Here is a 7,929-nt window from a genome sequence, read left to right as displayed (position 1 = left end):
AAAGCACACTTGCCTCTAAATTTTCAGGCTGTAATTTGCTACTAATAGTCACATTTTTGTCCACAGGATGAACAGCATCAGTAAATTAGTTTTCAAGAGGGTTCAGTAGCTGCACATTTAAATAATTTGCTTTAAAGTGCATCAAACATTATTTTTAAAAATACTTAATTCACAATTTTTGTCTGGTTAGTTTTAATATTTTTAAATGTTTTATGGTATGTAATATTTTCATACATTTAAATTTTACTCTGTCATTTTGTGTGTGTGTGTGTGTGTTTAAAACTACTAAATGATCATGTAAACAGTTACTCCACATTACCTATTCTAGTACCCAAAGGAAACAGATTTTCTTACAGTTCGACCAAACACATAAATCAGCAAATCTAAGTATGATACTTTATTATAAATGAACAATTCTCTGAATTTTTTGGTCATTGAAAACTTTTGTTTTGCCTTCCAGCAGCTGTTTTCTATAGGAACAGCTGCTAATACTTATATATAACATTTATCAGGTTCTTTTATAAGCTATAAAACACACAAATGTTGCTTTAAAAGAAGTTTAAAACTCTCCATTTATTCATACACCAAATGGTTAAATTACTTAGAAATTTTTTGGATAGATTGGTAACAGAACTCACCAAATCAATTTTTCTTTAATACTTAACTACTTGTCATTCATGTCTTTGTAAAATGTCCTTTCATTTGTGGACCAACATAATTTCTTCTATGACAAGACTTAGCCTAATCCAAGTTATTGATTTATGTAATTTGTTTAAAGATGAGGCATAGACAGTTATATTTATTATTCAGGCTTTTTTTAACAGTGAAGATTACATCCTTATCATTAAAGATGTCAATTTAGAAATGATAATGCATCATCAGTGTGAGTGTGTTCCTCTGTTTTATTCCCTTCCTTTCACCCAAGTAGAAACACCTGTGCTGCATTCAGGACGGCTGCTGCTGCCTTGGAACATAATCAGTCACGACTGTTCAAATGTCATTTGTGGAGGTCCTGAGGCTAGATGGTCCCTGCGGTGTTTGAAGCCATCCCCTCATTCTGCATTTCCTTCTTAGTCTGCCCAAGACGGTTGCTAAGCTTTGCAAAGTGCACGTGCAGTTGCCTTGGGGTATCTAGGGCAGCATTGTGTCTAGAGGGTTGCAGGCATGAATGATCAGCCTCTTCTGCTGCACATGGTGGCAGGGAGGAGAATTGGGGATTAAGCAAGCCAGGTAGAACTTGAAGAAGAAAAATGAGTTGTGCTCTTTCTGCATATTTAGCATTCTGTCAGCCTCCTGGTCAACAGATCCTGCATAGGGCCTCCTCAAAGCAAAGAGGCAGATGCTCAGGGCTTGGCTATCAGAAACCTGGGAATATCTCTAGGGTAGGGTTTGGCTTCATTAACTACTTGTCAAACGTTTACTTTCTTAAACCTTTGTACTGCTTGAAGTTTTATGTGAATAAGGCCATGGCTCTTAGGATCAGAAATACGGAGAGAGTGAAAGGAAAGAAACTAAGATCAATTTAAAGAGTTTAATCTTTTGACAATGAAAGTCCCCTTCCCCTCCCCCATCTGATCAATTTTCTGAGAAATAGTTTATGGGTTTTTCAGCACTTTCTGTAAGCTGCCTATTACCACTTTAAACATGTTTCGTAAGGTGCAATTTCCTTTGTTCAAATTCATTTTTGTATTTCTGTAAGCTACTCATACCTACATACTTTTTTCTCTTGCTCTTAATCTATAAATAATTTCAAAATGAGTCATCTGTTCCACTAACTCCTTACATGTAGGTGTTGATCTTTTATTTTTTTTCTTTTTTATCTAATTATCTCACTACCCTTTTGACCTCCAATAGTTTTAGTAGCATTTTTGAAAACAGATGGCCCTTCATGTAAGGACCTTGATGTTTCATAGCTTTTCAATCTCCATTTCAGCATTTACTTAATGTTCTCAAACTTTCTGTATTGACTCTCTACCTTGATAATATTTTAATTTTTTTAACAAACTCTTTTCTCCCTCAAAGTGTTTTCTTTTTGCTTGTGTTTTTTTACATTATTCAAACTTGATTTGATAATCTCATCTGTGTGATGAAAAACCCTATCTGTCTATATGCTGAGCAAGGTCTCTGTACATAGTTGATGGTCAGTACACGTTTGCTGGGTAAAAAGTGAAAGATGAATGAACAGGACACTCCAATCCTTTGCATAATCTGCTTCAAATCAAGAGAGGAGAGGAGAGATATCCAGTCTCCTAATATAAAACTCACCAAAGAGAAAGAATAACAATTGTTTTCCAGGAAACTTAAAACAGTAGAGAGTTTGAAAATCCTAGTAGAGCATTTAAGCCAGTTGTAAGAACCTTAGATTTTCAACTAGCTTTGACAGTCCTATTGAATGAGTGGCCTAGGAGATGAGATTTAGGTACATTTAACAAAGCAGTATTTTGAATTTACTAAATAAATCACTCTTCAAAACTAGCCCAGATCTTTCTTTAGCTTCCAAATGTGCCTTGTTGTCTCATGGAAACTAACTCACAGATGTGAGGATTGGCATAGGATGGACATCATATGATTTTGTATTTTAAGTGTGTGATTGTGTAAGCCAGTAGTAATTATGACATATTAGAACCTTTCTGATAGATTCTACACAAACCAGGAGACTTGAATCCCTACTTCATATTTTAGGGGTGGGGAAAGCAACAATAGAATTTCTAAGGACATAAAGGCCAAAGGTTTGCCATTTTGGAGTGTTATGGGTATTGTATTGGTAAATTACCTCTATTTTCTGGCTTGCACCTGCCGTGGGAGAAAAAAAAATTAAAGCCCTCTCAGAAATTATACATAAGTAGGTTATGAAAGTCTGCCAAATAAATACCTCCCATAAAAGAAAATTGGCAATTTCTAGCTTAGTAAAATCAAGAAGAACCAGTCAGACACAGTACACACGTAGGTGAGTCTAGGTCATTTAGGGGCTTGTATGGAAGAGTACTGCCTTCACTGTAAGCAACAATAAAAAGTGTTATTCTGGAATACAGATATGCAGGAAACTCATTGTATAGATACCATTTATTGTCTATAAAAGCCACTGTCATTTTCATTGCTAACAAAATCTTATTGAAGATATTATATCAAGTAGAGACCTTTGAATTGAGTACAAATGGAATCTAGCTCTTGTTTTGGGTGGGATGTGTCCTAGTTGGACCTGTTAAATATAAGAGGGTGTTCACTAGAGGCTTCTGGGAAGGTTTATCTTCACTAATAAATCTTTTTTATCAGCTAATAATTGAAATGGTTTGTTACGTACTAATAGATAATGAGAATAGTGACCAGTAATGAATAAAATAATGTTTCATCTGTGGCAAAATGTTTCACAATTTTGAGAACAATTGAAAAGCAAAAGTGTTTAAATTAGGTTTTTTAAATTGGAAAGGTCAATTTTCTGTCTAGTTCTTTTTATATATACAAATTCAGCCAAAAGAAAAACACACCATATGTCTACTGCTAGAAGGGTGAAAAGCTGTTAAACATGTGTGACAATGTGATGTGCATAGCCCCACTTTATCTCTTGTCCATGTCCAGTGGATTTAGATGGGTTCGCCTCCAGATTTTAGAGTATCGCATCTTTCTGTAGTCCCGATCAGTGATGCAACCAGAAACTTGAACACTTATAAAGATTTCCTTTTTCTCCTCCAGAAAGTTCTTGCCCTTGAGCAGGATTCAGTAGAAGCCTGCAATATTTGAAGCAGTCACCTAGCAGTTGTTTAACGTGGATGACTATGCCCTGCAGGCTTATACAGAAGGAGATGGAGCAGGTTGTCAATTATTTCTGCACTCAGGGCTATGGACTAACAATATGCTCGAGTGAGGCAGAGGTTACATATCAGCTGCAACCCCACAGGCAATCCAAATCTGCCATTAATGGTGAGGCACTGAGAGTTTCAACAAGGTTGGGTTTCGTTGGTAGTGAGTTCCTAGTGATGCAAACTTGGACCGGGATATAACAGTTCTTGTTAAAAGTCAGTGCATCAGCTAGGAAATGAACAGGTAAGGGATGGCAGCAACATGTCATCAAATTATAGTTCAAACTCCAAGACCTATGTGTTGTCAGGCCTTTATGACTCCGAGACGGGCGTCTTACTGACAGCGCATGCAATGTAAGTGTTCTTGCGGATGTTGCTTTCTCTGGAATAAAAATGTGGCATGAATTCACCTTATTATAATCCCATAATATAGCCATTATGTGAGGTTTAAACCACGGAAATACAGAATAGAGTGATTATGGCAGCTAATTAGAAGTCTCAGGACTAAACGTTGATATGATCAGGGAATCATAGGATGGACGTTTATTAAGTTATAGAATAAGGTGGTGAAGACATCAGCCATAAATGGGAACTGTTGGTAACAAAGACACCTGTCGAACAAATTTTGAGGTTAAATTGGTTCCAGCACAACTAATGTCAAAGCACTCCCCAAGGCAAAGCCATTCCTCATAAGCATCATTAATTTATCTAACCAAATGAGATCCCCTCTTCACTGAGAATGCTGTGTTCCTTTAAATCATGCTATAACGTGGTCCCAGCCCTGTTATTCAGGTGTTTCTTGTGATCCTTCCCATGTGAAATGCAGACAAATTCTATTTCCTCTTCCACAGATCTGTGGATAGATCTGATGAAGGGGAAATGCAGGTCATTCTACTTTTAGAACCTCTGAACTATTTATCATTCCTTGCCTCCTTGCCTTAGAACTAAATGGAGTGGGTTTAGAGTCTTAGCCATTGTCCTGCAAGGTCCTGTCTGTTTCACTCCTTTCTCTCTCCCTCTTGTGCCCTTTTCCTTATTATTCTTAAAGCAAATTTTAACTAATTTTGGAGCTTGAGAAGTGGATGGGGGAAACTGTCCCAGACAGATAGTTTTGCTTCTAATTTCCTTGTTTATGCCTCGGCTTCTGATATTCACATGCCTGTTATTTTGCAACCTTTCCTGGAGGCAATGGATGTCTCTGGGTTTAGTCTGAATGAGGGGAAAGCTATGGGGTAAAAGAGTATTAAAAGAAATGAAAAGCATGGGGAACAAAAGCACACCAATATATTAAAATTTTGTTTTACTATTCAAATACAGTGATAAATCCATTTTAAATTTTGAGTTTTTTCTTCTTCTGGCTACTTCCTCATTTATTTTTCTTTATGTCTATTTCCTCTTTCTGGATAGAGACTTAGCTCACTCATACAATGTTAGTGTGTATTGGTTAGATTTCTGCAGAGAAACAGAACCAAAAAAGAGACATAGACTGATAGAGAAATACAACAGTTTGCAAGCATAATTCGTTCTGAAAACATGCTTGTAATCCAAAGCACTTGCATATCAAGTGAATTTCCCCGTAAGAAATAGTGGAAACTCAGATAATTTGCCCCACAACCCAAGAATATTCATATAAAAATGATTAAAATACTGTAATATAATACAAAATAATAAAGAAAAAACAAAATATGAGAAAAATAAACAAATTAACCTGCACTTACCTTTGAAAGCCTTTGTGGCTGGTGTTCGGGAGACAAGAGACATGAGAGTTATTGTGTAGGATGACTTTCTTTATCACTAATGGATGTTGACTACAGTATAGTATTAATAAACTCTTGCCATATACTGTATTTAATGTAACTGGCAATAAAGCAGCAGAGGAAAGGGTCTATATCTGCAGGCAGCCTGACCTGGAATGAAGCAAGGCATTACTAAGTGTCCTCTTGTATGGAAAAGCAAAGGACTGTCCATAAGTGCCTTTTATTTTTTTAAATTTATTTATTTGTTTTGAGATAGAGAGAGTACAACCTGGATAGGGGCAGAGAGAGGATATAGAGGATCTGAAGCAGACTCTGTGCTGACAGCAGAAAGCCCGATGCAGGAGGGCTCCAACTGATGAGCTGTGAGATCATGACAAGAGCTTAAGTCAGCCGCTTAACCAACTGAGCCACCCAGGCACCCCCATAGGTGTTTTTAAGTAACAAAAAATACACTAGTGCCAGTTAAGGGCACCTTCCAACATTCTGAAAAATCACTGATTTCTGCCAGACACTGCAGCCTGAGACTGAGCATCTGAGCATGGGAGACGATTACCCACAATCCCACAGAGAGAAAGAGAGACAGAGAGAGAGAGAAGAGAAGAAATATTGTTTCAGTTGTGATCATGTGACATTTGGCATCATGTACTACTCATATTGCAAGACATGGCTCATTTATCAAGTTAAAATTTATTGGAAATGTTTGCTTGTCTTGTGGAATCCTCACAGAACAAGTTACTTGCAATCCAAGGTTTTAGTGTTCATTTATCTATCTACCTACTTTCTTGGAAAGAGATTTATTATAAGATGTTGACCCATATGACTATGAAAGCTGAGAAGACCCATGATTTTCAAGGGAGAGATCTGGGAAAGTTGGTGGTGTAGTTATGTTTTTCCAGGGAATAAGAACCAGGAGTCTGTGGGTAGGGAAGATTGATGTCTCGGCTCAACCATCAGGCACACGATGATTTCAACTTTAGTCTGACTTTTTCTTCTGATTAGGACCTCAATGGATTGGATGATGCCCACCCACACTTTTGTGCCTTACTTAATTGATCCAAATGCTAATATCTTCCAGAAACACTCTGACAGACATACCTAGAAATAATGTTTTACCAAATATCTGGATATCCCGTGACCCAGTCAAGTTGACACAGAAGTACTGTCACAGGGTGATTGAATCTTTTTTCCTGCGGGCTAGATTTTTCTTTACTGTTAATGCCAAAACCTGATCAGTAATTTTTTTGTTGTTTTTTTTTTTTTTTTTGGAGAAGACTCTGATAGTTTTACCAGTTTTATGTGTCACCTTGTCCAGGCTACAGTCTAGTCTGCAGTTATTTAATCAAATATTACTAAAGATATCGCTGTAAAAGTACTTTGTGATTGAAGCTATTGAAGTTAGTTGACTTTAAATAAGGGAGATTGTGACAGTCTGGGTAGGCCTGATTCTATCAGGTGAAAGGTCTCAAAAGCGGAAGTGAGGCCTGATTCAATCAGGTGAAAGGTCTTAAAGGAAGAACTGAAGAAGAAATCCTACCCATAAGCAACAGCTTCTATTCATGCCTGAGAGTTTCCAGCCTGTCCTTCTTGACGGCCTGCCTCTGGATTTCAGACTTGCCTAGCCAGCCGCCGCAATCCGGTAAGCCAATTTCTTGCAACAAATCTCTCAATATATAACTCCTGCTGGTTCTGTTTCTCTGGTTGAACCCAAACTGAAACAGGGAAAAAGGAGTTGATGGGTAAAAACGATGCAATACATTGTCTTCCTTTGAAAAAAAATTTTGCTTCTTAAATGTGTTCAAGTGGATTCAAATATTGGCCTCATAGGTTATGCTCTGTATAATTCTCATGGCATCATTCGTATATAAAATGTTGTAAATGGCATGTCCTGGGGATTTTCACTGTGGTCACCTTCATTTCAGTGCCTTCTTCTGAAGTGGGGAAAATGTGGAAATCTGAGTCACTATCAATATCCCCAAAAGGGACCCCCAAAAGGGTCTTTTGGGCTTTAGACCCTTGATGCTGGTTGACCTCTCTTTCACCTCTACATAAAAGCAGCCCCAGAGACACCTAGTCCCAGAGGATACAATTGAACCCGCCTGTTGGAAAAACCACTCAGGATGAAGGTTGGGTCTTCCTCACGAATAATTACTTGCATTGAGGTTATGTAGCTGTGTTCCTAAAAGCATGCTATCTTTCAGATAGAAACCCTAGAGTCTGGACAAGGGCTGGGTACTGGAAATTGGATTTCTAATTCTGGTGTTGGAAAATCGCCTATATGAAGCTGTACTGAAGGGCTGGTGGTCTAATCACGAATCTAGCCACTGCCAAGGAGAGTTGTACTTTCCAGAGCCTCTGTGGGTTACTGTTTCCTTGGA

Source organism: Lynx rufus, unplaced genomic scaffold (genome assembly GCF_022079265.1).
Source record: "Lynx rufus isolate CCGP_SWC_20201006 ecotype Redwood Valley unplaced genomic scaffold, mLynRuf1.p SCAF_5, whole genome shotgun sequence".
Classification (NCBI taxonomy): Eukaryota; Metazoa; Chordata; class Mammalia; order Carnivora; family Felidae; genus Lynx; species Lynx rufus.
Note: the sequence above shows the minus strand (reverse complement) of the source record.